This window comes from Cynocephalus volans, chromosome 4 (genome assembly GCF_027409185.1).
Source record: "Cynocephalus volans isolate mCynVol1 chromosome 4, mCynVol1.pri, whole genome shotgun sequence".
Classification (NCBI taxonomy): domain Eukaryota; kingdom Metazoa; phylum Chordata; class Mammalia; order Dermoptera; family Cynocephalidae; genus Cynocephalus; species Cynocephalus volans.
In genome coordinates this window covers 86240668-86267106 of record NC_084463.1, presented here as the reverse complement: position 1 = coordinate 86267106, position 26439 = coordinate 86240668, and the positions used below count along the sequence as shown (strand labels likewise).

The 26439-nt window shown below is 37.7% G+C and overlaps 1 pseudogene; it reads left to right on the top strand.

Moving 5' to 3' along the window:
- The first annotated feature begins 5863 nt into the window (after positions 1 to 5863).
- LOC134375773 (52 kDa repressor of the inhibitor of the protein kinase-like) lies at positions 5864 to 8586 on the top strand (annotated as a pseudogene).
- The last annotated feature ends 17853 nt before the right edge of the window (positions 8587 to 26439 follow it).

Below are 26439 nucleotides of genomic sequence, written 5' to 3'. Positions count from 1 at the left end.
ACTGACAGTAGCTAAATATAGCCTAGATGGCCATCTGTTTAGGATTCCTGCATTGAAGACATGTATGCCGAGTGTCTAAGAAGTTTTAGAAGAAATGAATCTTTACTTACCCAGTCTTTCTAAATCCTTACAGCAATGCACTTTGGGAAGTATCACTACCCCAATTTTGCAGTAAGGCAATGTGAGGCTGAGAGTGGCTCAAATGTTTGCCTTACGTAACACAGCTAGAAAGATTTAGTCTGAATTTGAATTCATATGTACCTTATTTCAAAGCCACATTGCCCTTAAGCTCTTTTAACTATAATTTTGTGATTCTCTGAAATTTGCCAAAAAAAGGAAATATCCTATTATCCTATCCAGCTATTGAATGTACTAAAAAACCCAAATTTGGTGACAGCTTCAATCCAGATGCTCTTTTAAGTAACAGGATATTTTTTCAGCAAAGTCTCATAAACCTTTATTCTTAGATTAGCTGGTAATTTGTGCTCTTGCTGTTGTGGTCTGTAAGTTGAATAGAAAAAAGCCAAAATAACCTTCATTTTGGTCCCATTTCTGTCTGTACCTAGCATGATGATTTACTGAAGAACAAGCCCTACTCCAAATGATTTTTCATCAAAAGGTCATCTTATCAGATGCTCGGCATTTGGTCCTGTGTGTTCCTGCTTGGACTATGATTGTGGAAATGAACCTGTTCCTGTCCAGTAGAAACATTTAAAATATTGTGTTGTAACTCTAACTTTGGCAATCTACCTATTAAAACACTAAAAATTATTAAAAATAATAAAAATATTTGAAAGACCAAGTGCCTGGTTTAGAATCCCTCAGCAGAGCTAAGTGTAGAATCCAAGTTTCTGGATTCCAAATCCAAGACTCTCTCCAAATGATCTATTCTGTCTCTATAGGACACACAAAGAGTTCTCCATGTCCTATATATCTCAGTCAAACTACAGAGGGGTAATAAATACTGTAATTTAGTTCATTGAATTTAGTTCTTTGGATGAACCAACGAGTAGGATTAGTGAGATGAGGTTGTTTTTTTTTTTTCACATAGTGAGATGCTTTTTATTTGTCAGCATTTGTTTTTCAGTATCTAAAACCAGAGTAAGCTCATAGAATCATAACTTCTGCTTGGGGCAAGAAAGGGCATATATCAAAAGACAATAAAATGGTGACATGCAATTAATTTTAAATATTCTAGGGCCTTGTTATTCAAAGTGTAGTCCCTGAACCAACAGTATTGCATATCTTGGGGGCTTGTCAGAAATGCACAATCTCAGGTCTCACTCCAGACCTACTGAATCTTAACCTGCATTTTAAATGATCTTCAGGTGATTCACATACATATTTAAGGCTGAAAAGAAGTACTGTCTAGGACAGTGGTTGACAAACTTAGCCATACATTAGAATCAGTTGAGCAGCTTAAAAACTAATTGATCAAAACAAACAAATGGCATTCAAGACTCATGCTCAGAGGCTCTAATTAAATTGAGATGGGTTAAGGCATGTGTATTGTTTAAAGCTTTCCAGGTAATTCTAATGTATAGCCATGGCTGAGAATCACAGCTGGGAAAGTATAACTATAGCATGCAGCAAAAGACTCCCAGTATTTCTCTGCACCCATTCATGCATAGGACCAAGAACTTATTAGCCCTTGTCACCACACTGTATCCCCAGAAGACAGAAGTTATGGACAAAGAGACATGGCAACCCTTGTGCAGAGCAAAAGTAACTAAACAGAAGAAAAGGGTCTTGGAAATTTAACCTCTGCAGTTGATAATTTTGTAAGACACTAGATGAGATGGAGGGAGACTAAGTATGTATAATTTCTGTAAGAAAGAGTGACTCATTCAAGAGAAAGTGGAAAGAGGGGGTGCAATGTGCTGCATGTTTGTGTTACCCCCAAATTCATGTGTTGAAACCCTAATCCCAATGTAGTGCATTAGGAGGTGGGGTCTTTGGGAGGTAATTAAGTCATAGGTTTGAGCCCCCACAAATGGGATTAGTGCCCCTGTAAGAAGAGACCAGAAAGCTAGCTAGCTCTCTTTTTGCCATGTGAGGACAGAAGTCTGCAACCCAGAAGAGCACCCTCACCAGAGCCTGACTGTGCCAGCACACTGATCTCAGACTTCCAGCTTCCAGAACTGTGAGAAATAAATTTCTGTTGGTTATAAGCCACCCAGTCTATGGTACCTTCTCGTAGTAGCCTGGTCTGACTGAGACATGTGGTTATTTGGTCATGTAAAAGAGCTAATGACTGGAGGGTGTGGAGAAGGGCTCTGGGAACTTGGAGAATGAGGAAGGTGTACTGAAGCCCTCACAGTCAGGACCAGGCAGTAAGGACTCTTCTCTCATGGGGGAAAAAGGAGTGAGGTATTTTACTGCCTTTCTGTCCATCTGCCCCAATTCTTCCTGCTTTCCACCTTCCATACCAACCTTCCAGACTCTTGGGGATAATTATTTAAACATTTAAACACCTTAAAAACCTTCACCAAAATCGGGTATTTTATGAAAAGGTGGGTTGAATGGTATCTGCACAAAATCAGAATATTCCTCTCTTTGCACCAAAGACTGGAAGCCACTGCTGTGTTTGCAATCTACAGATATGAGCTGGAGGAACCGCAGACAGCGCCTCCTCCCGACTCTTCCCACCACAGTAGGAATTCAACCAACATATTATTCCCTATCGAACAGGAAAAAAATTCTAATAAACATAAGTCCCATAACAAGTTTCATGGGTTCCGAGTAAGTAGCACATATAATAAATCCCAAACTTCTTTTTTTAATTGGAAAAATTTTCAAGAACAATAAAACCCGTATGTAACTATTTTACCTTTTCCTACGGAGCTGACTCAAAGGGTTGGAGCTGCTTTTCATTTTTTATTGTAATTTCTTGTTGAAATCATCTTGTGTATTTTTTCTATGATTAGATTTTCTTTACGTTCTTTTCTATCATTTACCATTATAAAGTAATGTTACTGTATATGTTATTTACAATAAATATTTGAAAACTAAGTCCATGTATACAGGTCACCTTTGATTTTCGACAAGTTAATTATTTCCAAAACCAATAACCTCTCAGATTTCATTGACTTTGTTCTCCACTCTACTTCATACCGTTTAATCAGCTCATCCTTGAAACTCTCCTCCCTTGACTTTTGTGGTAAGCTTTGCTCTTTTCCTACATGTGAGCATCATGTGAAACACTTTACATGTGTTACATATTGCTGCATTTCCAAACTTGTTTTTAACAGAATCCATAAAACTAAGTGCATTTTACTTTGTACCACAATAATTCCCTTACACAATACTTCCCACCCCCTACAAAATCACAGGAATAAAGTTTTACAAAAATTACTTATTCTTACCATATGTGATGCATCTGCTTTTATCTTCCAAATTATTCTTATAGAAGTGCTGGTTGCTGTTGACTAAATTAATTTCACAACGAACAAACCACAAGTTGTAGTTTGTAAAACACTAACTTTATAACAAATTTCTGAAGCAAGTACTGCTAGTTCCATTTTACACACAAGGAAACTGAAAGTGAAAGGAATCATGTAACTTTTAAATTTAGAAAATGGCAGGTCTGGGGCTTGAATTCAGTTCTCATGGACACCAAAATCCATATTTTTATCTACTGTATTATCTTGTGTCCATCAATGATCACTGATATTTCATTTTCATTTATTCTTTGCAGGAGCCATTACCAAGTTTCTTTGATTCTTTCTTCAGTTTAATTTTGTCTTCCCATCTCTTTCCATCTCCTATATGATGACCCTGTTATAATTCACGGCCTCACACTCAGACTAACACAATAGTTTCCTTAACTATTTCCTTCTTTCACATCTTCCATCCCCCTTCATTCTCTAAGTGAATTCCCAACTAGAACAAGGAGAAAAAAACAATGATCCAGTTACATTTATTTGTGTTCTCTCAGTGCCAAGTACAGGTCTGGACACAGAGTAGGTATTTAATAACTACTTAAAGGTTGTTTCCTCAAGTTTATTTGATTCCATTCAGTCTTTTGATCAAAGTCTGCACAACCCAGACACTTCATGAGATTTACTGGGAATAAGCTGAGAGGAATCCAGTCTCTAATCACACAGTACAAATTTTGCTGAGAGGAAGCGAACCCATAGAACAAATTTTATCAAGTGTTCGGTGATGAGTCCAGATCACTAAGGTAGTAAAATTCTTAAGACTAATACATTTTTATTACATACTTCACTACTATTCCAAACCAGTTAGGCATGAGACCATGCCCCCAAATCATCATTAGTAACACCATTTTAATTCTGTTCAAAATGGCAGCAGGAACTCTAGAATCAGCCTGCTTGGTTTTAATGCCAGCTGACTGATGTCTCCCACCTATTCACCCAAAGTACAGCATACGAGTCAAACTACCCCACCTCCACCCCACAGTGTTCCACCCCACACAAGGGTCCTAGTCAGAATTCCAACCCAGACAAGAGAAACAATATAAAAACAGGGCTATTTACAATAGAGGAATTCTATATTAGCAGTATTGGGGCAATATAATTAAAAACAAAATTATTTCACAGCATAGAAATACTTTCCACAAACCTAGTAGAGAAACGAACAAAAAGTTTTGTTATTGAATAAGCATTAATCCAGAATGTAATGCACGTTACAGACAATCCACTAAGAGATTGCAAAGAAGGAAGTCTTACCCTTTTATATAGCCAAGCAGATAAAACTCATTACTACATGTTTTCAAGACAAATAATAACTAGTCCTTGGGTAAAAGGACTTGACAGTAGCATTCTAAACACATACGGTCACCCTGGTAATTGGTGACCATATGAGTTAGCTGATTACTTTTATGCAGAGGAGAAACAAACTTCTCATATCTTCATAACAGAAGGTGGTCTTGCAACTTGGAGCAAGGGGTCTGCTCACGTTAGGCTCCTATACTCTCACAGAAACTGGGAGATAGGGTTATAACTTCTTTGATGTTAACATTTCAAAGAGATGTTTAGTGAAATAAGCCAGGCACAGAAAGAGAAATACTTCATGTCCTCACTCAAGAGTGAGAGCTAAAAATTAAATAAATAAACAAGAAAGAAAGAGAGAGCCAGAAAAAAGAAACAACAATCGCAATAACACATTGAACATTCAGAAGGAGAGAACAGAACTGGGGTTACTAGAAGTGGGACAGGGGGAAGGCAAGCAGGCCAGTGAGAAACTGGTTAATGGACACAGAGAATGATTACATTTTGTAATGATGGATAAACTAATTATCCTGATTTGATCATCGCATATTGTACACAGGTATTGATATTCAACTCTGTACCTCACAAATATGTATAATCAATTAAGTTTTGATTAAAAAAAACAAAAGTCAAAAAAAATCACTAAAAGAAAAACAAACAAATAAAAAACAAAGAGATGGCTCCCAGGTCTTTGAGAAAGACTTTGCTGGATGGTCAGGCTGAAACTAGGCTTATCTAGATTGCAAAAGGATACGTGTAGTTCTCAGAGAGGAGAAAGTGCTTACAAGTTGTCTGAAGCAAATGCTCTTAGCAAAGGAGAATCTCTTCCCATTTTCTCAACAGGAAGAACGAAACCTTATCTTTAATTTTTATTTGTCCTTACAACTACTAGTACTTTTTTTTTTTAATATGAAAAAACACCTTCATTGAAATGTTTGAGGAGAAACAACAGCAAGGAGAAAAAACAATTTATTTTTCTGTAATAAGTCATGAAGTATGGATCCAACTTTTAAAATGTTTTTGTTTTACCCCGCGCGCCGGCCCGGCTCCCCTCCCCGGCCCCGACGGGCGGGCGGGCTGCCCTGAGGAGGCGGGTAGGGGAGGGCTGGGCCGGCGGCGGGCGGGCGACGATGCCGAACTTCTGCGCTGCCCCCAATGGCACGCGGAAGAGCACGCAGTCCACCCTGCCTTCTTCAGGTTCCCGCGGGATCCGGCCAGATGCCAGAAGTGGGTGGAAAATTGTAGGAGAGCAGACTTAGAAGATAAAACACCTGATCAACTCCATAAACATTATCGATTATGTGCCAAACACTTTGAGACTTCTATGATCTGTAGAACTAGTCCTTATAGGACAGTTCTTCGAGATAATGCAATACCAACAATATTTGATCTTACCAGTCATTTGAACAATCCACATAGTAGACACAGAAAACGAATAAAAGAATTGAGTGAAGATGAAATCAGGACACTGAAACAGAAAAAAATTGATGAAACTTCTGAACAGGAACAAAAACATAAAGAAACCAACAACAGTAATGCTCAGAACCCCAGTGCAGAAGAAGGGGGTGAAGAACACGATGAAGATATCTTACCTCTAACCCTTGAAGAGAAGGAAAACAAAGAATACTTAAAATCTCTGTTTGAAATTTTGATTCTTATGGGAAAACAAAACATACCTCTGGATGTACATGAGGCTGATGAAATCCCAGAAGGTCTCTTTACTCCTGATAACTTTCAAGCACCGCTGGAGTGCCGGATAAATTCTGGTGAAGAGGTCCTGAGAAAGCGCTTTGAGACAACAGCAGTTAACACGTTGTTCTGTTCGAAAACACAGCAGAAACAGATGCTGGAGATCTGTGAGAGCTGTATTCGGGAAGAAACTCTCAGGGAAGTAAGAGACTCACACTTCTTTTCTATTATCACTGATGATGTAGTGCATAGCAGGAGAGGAGCACCTACCTGTGTTGGTGAGGTTTGTCGATGAATCTCATAATCTGAGAGAGGAATTTGTGGGCTTCCTGCCTTATGAAGCTGATGCAGAAATTTTGGCTGTGAAATTTCACACTACAATAACTGAGAAGTGGGGCCTAAACATGGAGTATTGTCGTGGCCAAGCTTACATTGTGTCCAGTGGATTTTCTTCCAAAATGAAAGTTGTTGCTTCTAGACTTTTAGAGAAATATCCCCAAGCTATCTACACACTTTGCTCTTCCTGTGCCTTAAATATGTGGTTGGCAAAATCAGTCCCTGTTATGGGAGTATCTGTTGCACTGGGAACAATTGAGGAAGTTTGTTCTTTTTTCCATCAATCACCACAACTGCTTTTAGAACTTGACAATGTGATTTCTGTTCTTTTTCAGAACAGTGAAGAAAGGAGTAGAGAACTGAAGGAAATTTGCCATTCTCAGTGGACAGGCAGGCATGATGCTTTTGAAATTTTAGTGGCCCTCCTGCAAGCACTTGTTTTATGTTTAGATGGTATAAATAGTGACACAAGTATTAGATGGAATAATTGTATAGCTGGCCGAGCATTTGTACTGTGTAGTGCAATAACAGATTTTGATTTTGTTGTTACCATTGTTGTTCTTAAAAATGTCCTATCTTTTACAAGAGCCTTTGGGAAAAATCTCCAGGGGCAAACCTCTGATGTCTTTTTTGCAGCCAGTAGCTTAACTGCAGTACTGCATTCACTCAATGAAGTGATGGAAAATATTGAAGTTTATCATGAGTTTTGGTTTGAGGAAGCCACAAATTTGGCAACCAAACTTGATATTCAAATGAAACTCCCTGGGAAATTCCACAGAGCTCAGCAAGGTAACTTGGAATCTCACCTAACCTCTGAGAGTTACTATAAAGAAACCCTAAGTGTTCCAACAGTGGAGCATATTATTCAGGAACTTAAAGATATATTCTCAGAACAGCACCTCAAAGCTCTTAAATGCTTATCTCTGGTACCCTCGGTCATGGGACAGCTGAAATTCAATACGTCAGAAGAACACCATGCTGACATTTACAGAAGTGACTTACCCAATCCTGACACACTCTCAGCTGAGCTTCATTGTTGGAGAATCAAATGGAAACACAGAGGGAAAGATATAGAACTTCCATCCACCATTTATGAAGCCCTCCATCTGCCTGACATCAAGTTTTTCCCTAATGTGTATGCATTGCTGAAGGTCCTATGTATTCTTCCTGTGATGAAGGTTGAGAATGAGCACTATGAAAATGGACGAAAGCGTCTCAAAACATACTTGAGGAACACTTTGACAGACCAAAGGTCAAGTAACTTGGCTTTGCTTAACATAAATTTTGATATAAAACATGATCTGGATTTAATGGTGGACACATATATCAAACTCTACACAACTAAGTCAGAGCTTCCTACAGATAATTCAGAAACCATTGAAAATACCTAAGAGACTTTAAAAATAAGCTTTCTCTTACGTTTGATATTTGGAAGAATATCTGTAAGGTGTATGTAGGCCACTTAACCACTGAATATCTTTGCCTCTGGGCCTCCTATTGAGTACATTAGCCATTGATAATCTTCCTATTTAAATGGCCCCTGTTTGAACTCTCATGCTTTGAAAACCTATCTGTTCTTCCAGAAGATAGCATTGAAAGTGCCACATTTCACTTCTGTGTGATCTCTGCTAGTGGTACTCTGGAATTGTTTTAGATAAGTCATTTTAGACATAACATTTATTATCACCATGGATCCATTTGTCGGGTATTGAGTTATAAATTCTTTGAAGAAATAAATTTTAAGGAGGTGTGGGAGGAAGGAATACGTTTGATAAAATGTTACATTGAAACCCACAATTGACCTTTGACTAGTGGGAGTTTTAAGTATGTTGTTAAAAATCTGTAATGGACAGTTAAGGGAATTAACAGAGAGAAACTTGTGAACTCGCCAAATAAGGATTTCAGTGTAGATTTTGTCTGTATCAAATAAACTTAGAGGAACAAGTTACAGTTAAAGTTTGAATGGAAGAGCCTGCCATTGTTCCTCATCTGGTGGTTACTGTTTACATTCCTTTGTTGAGCCTACATCTCCATATGCTTTTTAGCAGGTATATGTTGAACACTTGTGCTTCATGATCAAGACAGAGTCAGAGGCCATGGATACTGACAACTGACTTGTCTGTTTTCTTCTGTCTTTTTCCATGACTATATCTACTGCCTCATCTTGATTTACAAGCAAAACCTGAAAAGCCTAAAGTGTTTTGTGGTTTATCTAGAAATAATACAGAAAATATTGCTGTTATTTTTGGTGAGGAAAATCAATTTTATATAGTTTATTTCAATCTAAATAAAATGTGAATTTTGTTTAAAAAAATAAAATAAAATAAAATAAATTTTTTTTGTTTTGTTTTTCCAAATGGATATACAACAGTGGTGCTTATGCTACTGAAAAATATTTCCTTTCAGTATGATTTGAAATCCTATGTTTATCATAAAATACCTTCACATGTGTATTTGTAAGTGTTCCACTCCATGCCCATTTTCTATCTACCTCTCTACCTATCTACCTACCTACCTACCTATCTTTTTAAAAATTGCACAATATGCTTTAATAGTTGAGGGCTCTATTCTTTTTTATTACCCTTCCTTCACTAAAAATTCCTGGATATTCTTAGATTTTTAGTTTGTACAGAGTTTATTTAGAAGCAACTTGTCCTGCACTGCGTTGTTTGGATAGCTGGAGGGTGGGGATGAGAGCTAGGACTAGGATAGATATGATGAGAGAGAGGACTCCTCCTGGTTTCCTGGGATGGAACGTAGAATTGCACAGGCGAGTAGAAAGTACCGTTCTGGTTCGAGGTGGGGTGGTGTGTTTAGGGGGTTGGCCGGAGGGCAGTTGTCGGGGTCTCCTAAGAGGTCAGGGGAGGAGAGGACAAGGGTGAGGAGGAGAAAGGTGAGCAGGAGACTCCTAGTGCATCTTTAATTGCATAGTAGGGCTGGAATGGGGTTTTGTCTGAGTCTGATGGGATTCCTGAAGGGTTGTTGGATCCTGTTTTGTGTAAAAATAGAAGGTGTACAATGGCTAAGGCTGAGATGATAAAGGGTAGGATAAAGTGGAGAGCAAAGAAGCATGTGACGGTGGCCTTGTCTACCAAGAACCCGCCTCAAGTTCACTCTACTAGGCTTGTGCCAGTATATGGGACAGCAGATAATAGGTTCATAATTACTGTTGCTCCTCAAAAAGATATTTGTCCTCATGAATGCTGTAGCTCTTACTGTAAAGAGTAGGATGATGCCAGTGCTTCAGGTTTCTAGGCAGGTGTAGGACACGTAGTAGAGGCCTCGGCCTACATGAATGAAAAGGCAGATAAAGAATATGGGTGCTCCATTGGCGTGAATGTATCGAATGATTCAGCCATAGTTTACATCTTGGCAGATGTGGATGACAGAGGAAAGTGCTGTTGTGTGTCTGCTGTGTAGTGTATGGCCAAGGACAGTCCTGTCATAATGCTGTTGTGTGTCTGCTGTGTAGTGTATGGCCAAGGACAGTCCTGTCATAATTTGGAGTAGCAGGCACATGCCTATTAGTGAGCCGAAGTGTCATCATACTGAGATGTTTGATGATGTGGGTAGATCAATGAATGAGTGGTTAATAATATTCCCCAAAACCCATATCTTTAGATATGTATCCATCTATTTTTAGAAATAGATATCTTGAAAGGAAATATGCAAGAGATTTCTAGATGTTACCTAACTCAATAACATATCTTTAGGATAAATTAAATATTTCTCTGAATCTATGACTCTCATATTCTTAATGATCCTAAGAATACATGGTAGATGTAGACATTTAGTTAGTATTAGGTAGAAATATTTTTACAGAATTCCTTTTTTTAAAAACTCATCTGATGTCTTTTTAGAGGGCTGTACTATAATTAGAAGGCATAAACATAGAAATGACAGAATTTATCAAGTGATTGTTAAAGAGACTGAAATCAAATTCTATGCTTTGTTATCCATGGTTTAAATTTAAATGGTTCTGTTGCCATTTAAATTTAGTGGGAAAATAATCCAAATAAGGATAAAATAATTTGATGAGAAATACTACAGAATATCTTATATATTTTTTATTTAAGCTTATAGCACTATTTAAATTTGTCTTTTTTAAAAAAGCAAAATAGCGTGTACATAATTTGAACACCTAGTAGTGCTACATGGTCTGTAATGGTTTCCTGCCCCACGTCTCCTCAACACGAGGCTCTTCTCCCAGAGGTAATTAGTTCCATTCTCTTTGCTGTTTCTACTGGAATTTACCTCCAGAGTTGATAAAAGCATGTTTTAGTGTTATTTCTTATCTTTTTATTTCATGTCAATTGTTATACAACACGTCAAAGAGAAAGTGATACTTACATAGAATTTTAAAAGATGAGGTGTTCTCTAAGCATTCAGTGGGAATATGGGATGGTAAAGGCATGCCAAGTATAAGGAGCAGTATGAACAGAGGCATAGACAGAAGTACAGTGATGTATCATGTGGAAATCCTATAAGAGTACCCACATGCAACTGAAATTATTGATCAATCAGAAGTCTTGTTTCTTACGTGTGTATAAGCAGAGAGAGAGTGGATAGGTATTATATTTAATAGCCATTATAATTTGCATGTATTTATTATATGCAGAAACTGTTCTGAGACTTCCTAGTGGTTGGTTTATTTATTCAAGCCTTTAGCTCAGCAAAAGGATGTTTAAACAATATCATGAAAACAATAAACACACTATTTGCTAATCTACAGTACTGTTCTGTTTGTGTGCCACACACAATACACAGACCATTTTATCAAAAACAGGTTAGTCAGCAAGAGCTCACATTTTTGACCAACTAATCTTCACCCTTGATTACCTGGAACTCAGCATCTACTGTACCATACAGTAAACAAGTATTAAACATTTATCAACTGAATAAACAAAATGATCATATGGGTGAATAAGCGTAATCATAGCCCTGAGCCAAAGGGAACATAATGTTGGTCCTGGGAAGAAGAAAAAACAACAACAACAACAGAAAAGAAACCTACATCTTCAGGAGTAATAGCAACACTGCAAATTCAGGAGGAAGATATTAGAAGGAAGACATCCTAATATGGAGAGAGACAAGATAAAATAATTAAAATCATTCACTAGAAGAAATGGGAGGGTTACTTCAGTTCAAAATTATAGTCAACTCTCTATTCATATATGTTAAGCTTTGAATACAGCTCAATTTCCATCTGAGACAGATCAATAATAAACACAGTGAACTCTAACAAACTTGGCTCTGAAATACGAAATCCCTTGGCACTATTATCGGATGGGGTGGCGGGCAGCAAACCCAGCAACAAGGGACTGGGCAGAAGTTCATGCAAATGTGCATGATGTTTTAATGAAAATGTGATGTTGCCAATGCTAACTTCACACATACAGCAACATTACCATGACAACCAGTCCCTCTCTGGAGTTCAGAGATGGAGTAATGACTTGCTTATGCCTGAACATTTAACTTAACAGTTTTTCATACTGCTAACAAAGATTAAATTGAAAAAGAACCTTCAGCCAAGTCTGACAGATTTGGGAAAAATTCATTTCTGAAAATAAATATCTAAAATAATTGCTGGCTATATTTGCTTCCTACTTCTGAGAATAAATCCCAAGGTGTGCAGAAATACAAAAGCCTTGCCTATGATTTTTTCAGTGAAGAATGCTAGAATTCTTAAGTGAAGATGACTTTGCAGCATGAACTTGAATAATAATTACAGCCAAGGCAGTGTTAGAAGCACTTCACTGACAAATATTTCTCCAGGAAAGGAGAGATCTAAGCCAGGTCAATTAATTACATCTCTTCTGGAAGACTGCTTGTTTTTAATTCATGCCACATCACTGGTACTTGGCTGAGTAGTAAATCACATCCTTTAAACACTTATCATGTTCCCTGGTTCCTTGTCTGCCTTCTGTTGACTCTTTAAACATAAACAACCACCAGGTACTGACATAATTTAAGGGATAAAAAACAACAGGTTTTCCTTGTTTGTTTATAACAGCTGTGATTGACCAGGTTTATTGGCATATGAAAAAAGGTTGCTGTATTTCATGATCTCTGAACTCAGTCTCCCTCAGCATATACACCAGGTACCCCTGAAAGGAACATGTACTTTAGGAGCAATTACATTGAGTGGGTGAGGGAGAGGTCTTACCTGGGAAAGGATAGTGAGAAAAGGGTATGTCACTCTCAATTATCCAATTCAAGTTCTGAAGCAAAGGGGCTTGTAGTAGCAAAGGGCTGACCTAGCTGTCTCCAAGAGCAAAGGAATCCTACTTGATAATGCAATGGGGGAAATAGGAAAGAACAAAAGGGAGAGATTTTAGGGATAGAAACAGAGCTCAGTGTTTTAATATAAGATCTTATTCTATACCTGAACTCCAGGAAAGAATGGTTGCGTGGTTTGCTTCCTGTATTTGGAGGCAAGTAGTCTCGTACCCCTGAGTATGACCACCAGGAGGAAGAGACACTTTTTCTTTATGGAAAGAGTCCCTTCTTTATCAAGCCACTAGCTACAGGGACTGCATTATCTCAGAGTGGGTGCCATTCACAAAACTCCCTAATTCACACAAAACTCCCTTAAAGGTTATTGGTGATCTTGCCACTCTATGAGGTTTGTACTGTCATCCCCACTTAAGAGATGGGGAAACTAAACCTCAGAGAGAATAAGTACATTGCTGAAGGTCTCTTAATAAGTGGAGAGTTCACTTTCACAACCTCTGCTCTTTCCATTCTACATGCTTTCTAAGTCTAGCCCTTTGGTAACTAAGTCTGGATTGGAATAAATTGCCTCCTATCTATAGGTGATACTGCCCATATGTAGGTATTTTGCTGAAGGCTGGAAGCCAGCAATAATGGCTACCACTGCTTCTGTTCCTACATCACCACCTAGATTCAGTGGTACCCCAGAACACCTCAGATATGTCGACCTATCCTCTCACAGGAGACTTTAATTGTTCTCATGTCTAGAGTGAGCCCATATTCATATCATGTAGTTCCTTATATTAAGGTCACCCACGGATTCCCTGGGACACTTGACAAGCACGTATTGATGTCATAGACTAGTTTGCATTCCTTTCTTCAATTGCCAGACTATCTCATTAGAATACATTTACTACATTCCAGGAACATATTTCTCTTTACTTCAGTTGTCCCATGCATATGATTGGATTGTAAATGCTTACCATCACAAATCATAAACAGTGCAAGGCAGCAGGACAAATAGATGGCAAAGGATTAACTCTCTCCATTTTTACCTGAATTTAGCTAGATATCTTAGCAGGTAACCTGAAACTCAGTGCCTTAACTTTGCCCCATCACCAAACCCAATATATTATCTCATCATTTTGGTCTTCCATTCCTTCCTCAGATGAATCATAAATATTTAACAAATATTTGTTAAATGCTTGTTATATGCTAAATGTTGTATTTCTGTGCTAGAGATAGGCAACAATAAAAAAATCATGGTCCCTACTCTTGAGACACTTAATTTAGTGAGAGAAACAGAAGTTAAACAAATAAATACATATATAACTAAACAATTATAAAGTATCAGTTCTAAGAGGAATAATTTTTTAAAAAAGGATCTAAGAAAGAGAATAACGGGAGAAAGGGATCTAAATTAAATGAGTGCTATGGAAAGATGGTCTGAGGAAAGGAAGATGAGGCTTAAAGGAATTACGGGAGTCAATCAGTGGTATTTGGTACAAATTTAACTACCGTATTTCCATGGGAGGGTAACTCGGATTTGTAGAGTTAGCTGGTTTCTGTGTTGTAATTACTTCCCTTATGGCCAGTTTCAAACTACCAAGATGATATCACTGAATGTGAATTTAGGACAAGATATGAACACCGTTACTTTGTATTTCCACTATGTAGATATAAAACATGCATATAATCTAAAGAATATAGATTTAAAAATAGTCAAATATAGCAAAATATAGGAAATGACATATAAGACATATAGGAAATGGCATATAATGACGTATAGGACACATAGGAAATGACATAATGACGTATAGGAAATGGTGAATTTGGAGAATTTCTTACCTCTGTTTTAAATTAATTGTAAATTTATATAATTTAATTTTAAATATTTGATGCATTTGGCAACTGGCTCCTGAAAATTCAACAAAAGACTCTTAGGAACTGGTCACACCACTGGAACTTGGGCAAAGAGTGAGCAGAAGAGTAATGCAGACAAAGGGGACAGCACATGTGAAGTTTCTGAACTGAGAAAGAGCTTGATGTATTAAACCCATTAATAGCAATCCCACCATGCTGATGCTCCTCACCTGTTATGGATTTTATTGTGTCCAATGAAAAGATATGTTGAAGTGCTACCCCCTGATGAATGTGACTTTATTTGGAAATCAGGTTTTTGCAAATGTAAATCAAGTTAAGATGAAGCCAATTAGGGTGGACTCAAATCTGATATAACTGGTATCCTCATAAGAAGAGGGAAGTTTGGATACAGACACACACATAAAGAAGAAGACGTCCACATGAAGACAAAGACACACAGGGAGAATGCCACGTGAAGACAGGGACAGAGATTAGAGAGATGCAGCTGCAAGCCAAGGAACACCAAAGATCGTGGCCATCACTGGGAGCTAGGAAGAGACAAGGCAGATTCCCTCCTACAGGTTTCAGAGGGAGCCTGCTCTCCCACGATCTTGATTTTGCATCTTTGATTTTTGACATCTTTGATTTCTTGTCTCCTGCACTGTGACCAGAAGACCTCACACTGAAACAAGACATTTCTGTTGTTTTAAGCCACCCAGTTGGTGGCACTTTGTTACAGCAGCTGTGATAGGTAATTTTAGGTGTCAGCTTGACTGTATGAAGCATTACCTAGTGAACTGATAAGGCATTGTTTCTGCCTATGTGTGTGAGCGTGTTTCGGGAGGTGAATGAGTGTGAGTCAGTGGACTGCGTGAGGAAGATCCAGCCTCAATGTCTGTTGCCTTATTCCTGCCACGTTATTAATTTCTCTAGGGTTGTTTTATGTTTCTTATGCTCCTTTCTTTCCCTTTTATTACCTTTGCGGTTGTGTGGCTTTTTTTGTATTGATAAAATCATTTTCTTTCTCTTTCTCATTTGCATATCTGTTCTACTAGTGGTTTTTATTCTTCCTTGTGTATTTACAGTGAACTGTATCTCTCTTTTGATACCAGATGTGGGACTCCCTTCAGGATCTGTTGAAGGGCTGGTCTCGTGGTGGTGAATTCCTGAAGTTTAGGTTAGTCTGGGAAGCATACTACTTCTCCTTAATTTCTGAAGGAAAGCTTTGCTGGATATGGTATTCTTGGTGGGCAGGTTTTTTTGTTTGTTTTGTTTGTTTGTTTGTTTGTTTGTTTTTCTTTTAACACTTTGAATATGTCATTCCACTCTCTCCCGGCATGTAGAGTTTCTGTTGAGAAGTCTCCTGTTAGCCTGATGGGGATTCCTTTATATGTAATTTGACACTTTTCTCTTGCTGCTTTTAGAATTCTTCCTTTGTCTTTGATTTTTGATAATTTGAGGACATCGTGTCTCGGGAGTTCCTTTTTGGGCTGAATCTGTGTGGGGATCTTTGAGCTTCTCAGATCTGTTAAGAACATCTTTTTCCCACTATTTGGGAAGTTTAGAGCTATTATTTCATTAAAGAAGTTTTCAATGCCTTTTCCTTTCTCTTACCCTTCCTGTATACCTATAATATAGTTGTTTATACTCTTAAGGTTATCAAAAGATTTCACAGGTTTTCTTCATTTCTGTTCAAATTCTATTTTCTCTTTTATGCTCCAAGTGTATTAATTCAAAAAGCCTGTCTTCTGGTTTGAAGATTTTTTCTTCTACTTGTTCTAGCCTGCTGTTTATGCTCTCAGTTGTATGTTTTATTTCTTTGAATGAATTCTTCAATTGCAGGATTTCTGCTTGGTTTTTTTTTTAATTGCTTGTATCTTTTCATTGAATTTCTCATACATGTCCTCAAATTTCCTTTTGACTTCACTGTGATTTCCATTTTTTCATCCATCATTTTGGGTTTCCTTAGTAGTGTCCTTTGGGATTCCTCTTCAGGCAATTCATCTATTTCTTGTGGTTTGTGGTTTAGGGTCTGGTAGTGGAGGATTACAGTCTTCTTTTGGGAAAGTCAAGCTTCCTTGTTTTTTCATGCTTCTCATATCTCTGTTGACATCTGGGCATCAGGTGGTTGTGTCATTTCTTCTAATTCTAGGAGTGGCTTTTGAAGGGAGAGAATCTTTCTTGTAGAAGTACTCTATATTGTCAGTTGGGCTGGGCATTTTAAGTTTGGATCTGGGTGAGTGCAGTAGTGCAGTCTTAAATACAACTTCTTCCGCTGTATTCAATCTTAGAGTTATTGCTAAGTGCCTGTGTGGCCTAGGTGGAGGGGCCCTGAGCAGTTTCTCATTGGGGTAGGTGTCTTGTTGGGGTGGGTGATCTGCTGTCAGTCAGTGGGTAGCTGTACACTGTTACTGCAGTTCCTGGTAGGTCTGTAGAGGGCCATTGGTTCAGCTATTGAGCCTGGAGCAAGCCTGTGTTGATGCTGCAGAACCCAGCAGCTTTCCAGAGGGGTGCTGTAGGGAGGAAAGACTGCTACCCAATCAACTGTTGGTTTGGGAGTGGGTGTACAGCTGTCATGAGGCTTGGCAGCTCTGAAGGTGGCCACCCGAATAGCTGTTGAGCCTGATGCAAGCCTGTAAGGATGCAGTCAAGGCCAACAGCTCTGCAGAGGCCTGTTTTAGGGTGTCAAAGCTCCTATCTGGTTAGCTGTCAGTCTGGGAACATATATACACCGAGAAAACAGCACCCAGGAACTCTGTAGAGTGACCCTGGCTCAGCTGTTGAGTCTGGAGCAGGCCTGTGTGAATGATGGAGGACATAGTGACTCTCTGAAGTGTGTTGTAGGAAGGGAAAACTGCTACCCAATCACTGTTGAGCAAATGTGAGCCTGCAATGGTACCACTGAGTCCAGCAGCACTACAGAGGCCTGTCACAGGGAAGGGTTGCTGCATGAGTTCAGAGGCTGGGCAGTCCTTCCTTCTGTCCTAGGCTCCAAGCAGTCTGTGCCTTGGTCTCACGTGTGCCTAAGCCAACATAGCAGAATGTAGGCAAGGCCTCCATACAAATGACTGAGGCTGTCTGGGTCTAGGCTCCCAATAGCTGGGATTGTAGCCCTACTGGTGCCCATGCGAGCATGTGGAGGGTTATGGGGGGAGTTGGGGTTTCAGCTGAGTTAGCTGTGAGCTGTGCAGGCAGCTGTGGGCTCAGGCCCCATGGGATATGCAAGGTGGGCCACGAATGTGGGGAACCACTACACTCCAGTGGGTTTTCCACTCAGCCAGCTTGCTGATCCCCTGGGGGCGAGGGGTGCTGAGTAAGTTCAGATCCTGGGATTTCAGTCACTCTGAGGCTCCAGGCAGCCTGCGCCCTGACTCCACCAGTGCCCAAGTGATTCCCGTAGAATACAGCAGTGCCTCCAGATGAGGGGACTCAGACTTGCTGGATCAGGTGCAGGGGTCTAAGCTCCAAATAGCTGGGATGCAGGATCCCGTGTGAGCCTGCGGAGAGTCTTGGTGTAGGCCAGGCTTCTGCTGGCCTAGCTGTGGGCACTGCGGGAACCCGTGGTTTCAGCCTCCACAGTCTTGCAAGGCAGGCTGCGAATGTGGTGAGCCACTGCACTTTGGCAGATTTCCCTCTTAGCAGGTCTACCCGCCCACTTTGCGGGGAGCAAGTGCTGACTGAGTTTGGATGTGGGTCCCAGAAAGACTGGGGGACTCCCCTGAGGCAGGGATCTCTGGCGTTTGTGGCAGTGGTGGGAATAGCCGGAGTCTTTTTAGGTTCTCTCTGCCTGGTTCCAAGCTGGTCCCTGAAGCGGGGCTGAGGCTGGATGCCCTGTTCTCTTCTGTATGGTTCTGTTCCCTTCATCCGCGCTTCACATGAATCTCCTCATTCTTCTGGTGCTCTGGGCCATGTTTCCTCAGGTTCCAGTGAAAATACATCTGTTTGTCTGTTGTTTTGATCTCTTTTTACGGGGAGGGGACTAGAAGCAGACCTCTCTAGTCAACCATCTTAGAGGGAAATAAAAGAAGGGTATACAGTATTAAAACGATTCTAAGTCCTCAAATACTCATACTCAGCTGTGATTGTACATAAATGGTGCAATAAGTCAAATACTGCAAATATATATATATATATATATATATATATATATATATATATATCCTTTTGCATTGATACCATGCCCTTAAGATAGTTAAGGATTGAAGATTAATCCTCACAATGTTTCTAGCCAATGAGCACATGAGAAGGGCGTGGCATTGTTTAAATTTTCTATTTGGAGCAATTAAATCAGGCCCAAAAGACAACTTTAAAAATGACTATGAATGCTATGATGATAAGATCACTATAAATGAAGTGCCTATCAGGTTGCTCTGGTCAATGCAATTAAATTGAACTGTGGCTGGCATAAAAATAGATTGCTACAGGATAATTACTGATAATTATAAAAAATACTGAAACTTTTCGAATTTATCTTGGATAAATAACCACGGAAGAAAGCAAATTTAGTTGTATTAATGCAGCAAAAATTTGCAAGAAGGTAAATGCATAACAATGCTTACTGGTTAATTTGACTACAGTAGAGTACAATGTAATACAATGTAGTCATTTAAAATTAGACATTGGGCTGGCTGGTTATCTCTCTTGGGAGAGTGTGATGCTGGTAACACTAAAGTCTAGGATTCAGATCCCTGTACCAGCCAGCCATAAAATAAATAAATGAATGAATGAATGAATAAAATAAATAAATTCCCCGTTGAAGACTGTAATGATATAAAAGATTAATTATATATTGGTAATGTGAGAAATTGCAGGGATTTTGGGGAAAATATCCCTATTCTAATATAAGTGATATCCCTTGCTCTTCTTGAGACCTGATCCCAGCCTGACAGAGAGAACAGTTCTACAAACTTTCTATCTGTGCTTACTTCAGAGTTCAATCCAGATGGGAAACAGAAGGCATTCCATCATTATTAGGACCAGCATTTTGATCCTGTTTCATGTATCTCCACAATTTGTACAATAATAGAGAAAAAAATAAGTGATTGTGAATACTTGGTCCCCAGAGGTACTTTAAGAGAAATACCACATGTTCTCACTCATAACAGAGCTGAATCCATAAATTAAAAAAATGAACAATAGAGACAGAGAGAAAGAAAGAAACAACAATCACAGTAATACGTTGAACTTTTAGAAAACTAGAGGTGGAAAAGGGGGGAGAGAGAGAGGGGGGCTAATAGGGAATTGGTCAATGGACACAAAGAATGATTGTGTATTGTAATGATGAATAATCTAACTATACTGATCTAACCACCAGACATTGTATACAATTATTGAAAATCAACGTTGTAACCCACATGTTTGTATAATAAAGAAATATATATGTATGTGTAGTAAGTGAAGGTGCAAGAAAAAGAAAATAAAATACAAAGCTGATGTATTTTAAAAAATAAAATAAAATCCATTGCAAACCAAGAAAATAAATAAATAGTTACATCATTCAGTATTTTAGGAAAATGTCGACAGTTTCTCAAGGAGCTTTTGAGCTCCTTCAATCCTTAATAAGTGATACTCATATATTCGTACTGAATTGTATGTATGTATAGAATAAGGATTATTTGTTTAATTTTATAAATATTTCCTGATAATTTTTGCTATGGACTGGGAATACATATTATTAATATATGGAAACTGCAATCACCATGACATCACTCATTTGTTTTAAAACAAATTCTTTAACTTGATATGTACATAAACTTATGCTACTGATAAATTCAAAAGTTAGAGGCCCAACAGTGTACCATTTATATAAGATGTGACACAGCATGATATGATGACCGTCATAGGATGGGATGTCTTGTCACAGCACTTCCATTACTAACTATGTGACTTAGACTAAATTTCATTACCTTTCAAGGGTGTCAGTTTTTTTCTTCTGCAATGTAGTATTAATAATATCTTTTTACCTACTTCAAAAGCTCTTTGTAAAGGAGCACAGTCAACAGTGAAATATGACAAAAGATTTATATTATTAATTTTTACTAGCATAGAGAACTACTCAAGTATTTTAAATTTCAATAGTATAAAACAATTCTGTGATTTTGACAATCTATTCTTATTTATTTCATTCTCAGTGATGATGTATAAGATGTATTTAAATTTAGAAGGTTAAGGCACAGGATATAGAGAAAAACATGATTTTAAAAAATCTATTGTATGAACCAATTTCTTTAAGCTGCTTACATATCTTGCTGAAAAATACAATCCTGGAAAAGGTTCAAATAAAGGATTTAGATAAAGTGATTCAAGCATAAGTTACTATTTGAAGATCTTTTATTATGAACTAGAAACTTTATAAATATTACTTGCCATTCATAACATAACCCAGAAAGATAAGAATTATTACCTCAATTTTACATGGGAGGAAATTGAGACTTATAAAGATTAAATCCATTGCCAAATTTGTATAGCTAGTCTATCACTGAGCTGGGATTTAGCTCCATCTTATTTGGCTACAGAGACCTAACTTTTTCCATTGTGCAACATGGAACTGCTTCTCTAGATGTCACTGTATGTGCCTTGTCCTCTGCAATTAGCTTATAATCTCTTTGGGAGTTCAAGAACGAAATAATTAATGAAAAAATTCATACATACACAAATTTAATTATTATCTTAAAAATACTTAAAAACGAACTCAGAAAATTTTATTTTCCCAAGGATTATGCAATACTCTGAGACCTCAAGAGTGTGTATGATTTTGTAATGAGTAAATTGCACATTTCTATGCAAACTAAGATTAAAATAATATATTAGGGCACATCTGTCAGTTTTGTGGGACTTTGCATGGTGAGGTTTGGATGTCTCAATTACACAGTACCATATAATTTCTTGGGGCTCTGGGAGACGAGCTTTTGTGGCTCATGTTGATTTTCAGCGTTGGATATCCCAAGCCTGCTGTTTTTGAAGAATATGCTAGGAATTTTTACATGTGATTTATTTTTCAAGTTGTTATTTAAGTGATTGCTAATAGGTGTAGCTACTATTTACTACCATTAAGCTCTCAACAACCCTGAAATATAGTCATTTACATATAGGTCGACAAACCTATAGGAAGGTTATCTTCCATGAAATCATATAGCTTAAAAATGGCAAAATCAGCTAACAAGCCTCAAATTGTTTGACTCCAAGGTAAAGACTCCATAGCCTCAAATAACCCAAATCAATGTTGATCCAGACTTACTGAGGTCAACAAAGAAAATGTGTAAGAAGGATGCAAACACATTAGATCAGATTCTATAATTATTTTTGTATGATCTCACAAATGTATATATTATCTTACGGTATGAATATGTACTCATATGAATATGTATCTTCCTTTAAAAACATTGCAGTGAAAACTTATGTCCACACAAAAAGCTTCACACAGTTTTATAGCAACTTTATTCATAATTGCCAAAACTTGTACTTAGATGTAATAGAATATTATCCAGCAATAAAAAGAAATAAGCTAACAAGCCATGAAAAGAGACAAGAACCTTAAAAACCTTACATTCACATTGCTAAGTGAAAGAAGCCCATCTGGAAGAGTTGCATACTATATGATTCCAGCTACGTGACATTCTGGTAAAGACCAAACTATGGAGACAGTAAAAATATCAGTGGTTTCCCAGGGCTCAGAGTGAGACAGCAAGGGATAAATAAGTGGAACAAAGTGATTTTTTTTATGACAGAAATACTATACTGTATGATACTGTAATGGTGAATACATGCTATTATATATTTGTCAAAACTCCATAGAATGTACAACACCAAGAGTGAGTTCTGATGTAAACTATGGACTTTGTGTGATAATGATGTGTCAGTGTAGGTTCATCCATTGTAATGCATGTACCATTTTGATGGAGGATGTTGATAATGGGGAGGTTGTGCATGTATGGGGGTAGGGGGCATATGGGAAATTTCTGTATCTTCTGCTCAATTTTGCTGTAAACCTAAAAGTGTTCTTTAAAAATAGTCTATTTAAAAAACAAACAAACAAACAAACAAAAACAAAATAAAATACACAACACAAAAAAGTGAACCCAAATGTAAATTACTGTGGACTTTTTTTATGTTTTTGGAAGCCGTCCAGTATGGGGATCCGAATCCTTGACCTTGGTGTAGCAAGGCTGTGCTCTAACCAACTGAGCTAACCAAACAGCCTCTACACTGTGGACTTCAGTCGATAATAACATATGACTATTGGTTTATCAATTGTAACAAATGTACCACACAAATATAAAATGTTCATAACAGGGGAGACTGGAGAGAGTGGGGAACTCTGTACATCCTGCTCATTTATTCTGTAAGCCTAAAACTGCTTTAAAAAAATAAAGTCTATTAATTAAAATATATGGTAGATGCTATGAGTATACACTCATAGATCAAACAAAAAAAAAATGACTGAAAGGTATGCAAATGGATTGTGCTGTTTGAAATAAAATTCCCAAGGACTGTAAGAATCACACATTCAAAAAATGCTTAGATTGCAGTGGAGTTAGCATATGCTGTAAAATGATAACAAAAATTGTATATGCAGCTGTGATGAAGATGAAATCTTGATGATGAGGTTTCATGTAGGAGTCTGAGTAAATTTTTTCATGCATTATGAGGGGGAATATGTGCTATTTTTAATTATTTTATTGTTTCCAAAATACACAATTTAAATATGTAAGTGAACTAACTTACTAAACTAAGCATAACAACTAGTTATTAGTGCCTGTATATTATTCTTGGGCAGAATCATTTTAGTTGTAAAATTCTCACTGGGACTATGGAGGTTCTCTCTGTTGGCCCTCAATTATATTATATTGAGGCATTTATGGTAACTTTTGAGTGCCTACTGTACATTGGGCTCTGGGTTACACACTGTGAAGCAGATGCGAAATAATAAAGACATTGAGATATGATTCCTACTCTGAATCCCTAAATTATGGTCCAGTGAAAGGGGTTGAGTGGAGATAATTCAAGTATAACTCTAGTCAGTGCTCAATGTTTATAAGCAGTAGGTGTAAAACTTGGAATTTATTATGCCAGTCTAAATGAAGGAAAAATTGCCTTTTATGGAGAATTCAGTAAAAGTTCCATGGAGAAGACAGTATTTTTGATGGGTTAACATGAATTTGAAAGATATAGAGGAAACAGTGAAAATTCCAGGTTGAAAGGAATTCCATAAACACCTACAGAAGTGAAGAAGAAAGGGAATTGTGTCTGCAGGTTTACAGTTAAGACAGTTTGGATACATCACAACAATCTGGGTACAAAGTGGAGGGGAGAATGCTTATGGAAATGGTAGATGAGGGTTAGTTGTGTGGTGGGTTGATATAACAAGGTGAAGCACAGGCCTTCGTTCAGTTAGAAATGGATAGGAGATACTGAAGATATTTGGAATTTCTGAGCAAGGGGTATACTTTAGAAAACTGAATGATATTCATTTGTTTTGCGATAATAGAACTTATCTTACTGCATTATATTTTATCTGGTCTATTTGCCCTCTAGACTTGGAGATCCTCAAGGGCAGGTGTCATATTTTATTCATCTTATTACTTTCAGCATTTAATACACAACTGGTATACAGTGTGAATATTATAGATGTTTACTAATGAATACTTGAATTGCATTTTTCTTAAACACTTTTAAAATAATTTTAACAACCTAGATATACTGATTTTAAAATACTCAAATTTGAGTTAGTCCTAATAAACATTGATTTACTACCTCTGATTAGGTTCTTCGTTTATCAGACATCTGAGGTTAATAGGGAAGGAGCAAGGGGAAGTATTAAAAAGTCATGATCCAAAGAGAGAATAAGCCTCTAATAATGTTGCTGCTTTCATTTTTTGTTTAAACCACTGTACTTTGGTATGATTGATATTCAAAAAGCTATAAATATGTAATGGACGCAACTTGATGAGTCTGGAGATAAGTACGCACTCATGAAACCATCACCACAATCAAGGCCGTAAAATTATCCATTGCTTCTATAAGTTTTCTCCAGCATTCTTTCTTCTTTCTTTCTGTCTTTTTCTTTCAATATTTTTTTGTGTGATAAGAGTACGAAGATAAGATCTATATTCTTAAGCAAACTTCTACGTACACAATACAGTATTGTAAACTATAGGCCCTATATTGTACAGTAGATCTCCAGAACTTATTCAACTCGTGTAACTGAAACTTTGCATCCTTTGACCAACACCTCCCCATTTTTCACTCCCTCCAGTCTCTGATAACAACTCTTCTTCTCTCTGGTTCTATAAGTTTGACTGTTTTAGATTTCTCATAAAAGTAGGCTCATGCAGTGTTTGTGCTCTCTGTCTGGCTTATTTTACTTACCATAATGACCTCTAGATTCATCCAAGTTGTGACAAATAGCAGATTTCCTTCTTTTTTAAGGCTGAACAATATTCCATTTTATGTATATATTACATTTTCTTTACCCGTTTATCTGTTAAAAGACATTTAGGTTGTTTCCATATCTTGGCTATAGTGAATAATGCTTTAATAAACATGAGAGTGAAGATTTCTCTTCAAGATCCTAACTTCAATTCCTTTGAGTACATAGTTGTCCTTCAGTATCCTCGGGGAATTGGTACTCAGAAGTTGGACTTCTCGATCAAATGGCAATGCCATTTTTAATTTTAATTTTTTGAGGGAACTTGATACTGTTTTCCATAGTGGCTTCACCCAACTTGCATTCCCACCAACAGTGCACAAGTGTTTCCTCTTCTCCACATCCTTGTTATCTTTGAACTACTGCTTTTCTTTAATCCCAGTGTCCTCCCTATATACTAAATCTGGCATCCAGATCTTTGGATTGTTCCTTGTGCCTAAAAAGTTTTTGTTATATGTCTCTGACCCCAGCTTCCCTGAGACTGTGGCCTGTCTTGCTCCTCCAGTTGGAGTTAAAGTTCAACCTTGAAACTCAATTCAGTGCCTAGAATCCACTGAGCTACCTACTGACAGGTGTCCCCAGGTCATTCTCCTGGACTTCTGAATGCTGCTGCTCCTAGAATTTGTCTCTTTGCATTGCCCAAGCCCCACTGCCATGACACTTCCCCAAATGCCACAGTCTGTTCTATAGGCTGCTCTTTCCCTCAGCACCTGCCACTCAATGTCTATAATCAGCGGCAGCTCCTATGTAGGAAAATTTTTTTCTAGGTCTCATCCCATCCTGCTTTTTAAATTTAAAAAGATATAAGCCAAAAATACTTATTTTTCTGCCTTATTTAACTAGCATAGCAATTTGATTTATCTTTTTATGTTGCAAGAAAATTGGCCAAAATTATTAGAAAATATGTACTTGAAGCTAATTTCTTTAAAAAATATGATAAAATGTCTGGGAGAAATCAGAAAGGGATTTCTGGTTTCTGAGAAAGGGATTTCTGATAAAACACATTTCAATGTTTGAGAAAGAAATAAGTTATCCTCAGCACTGCATAAACTCAGGTGAAACTTAATGTTGTTTATTTTTAACATTTCCAATGGTTATTAACTAACAGACTTGTCAGCATTGGAAGAGACTTTAGAAGTCAGCAATAATTTCCTTTCTGATTGGGATAAGTGCAGTAAT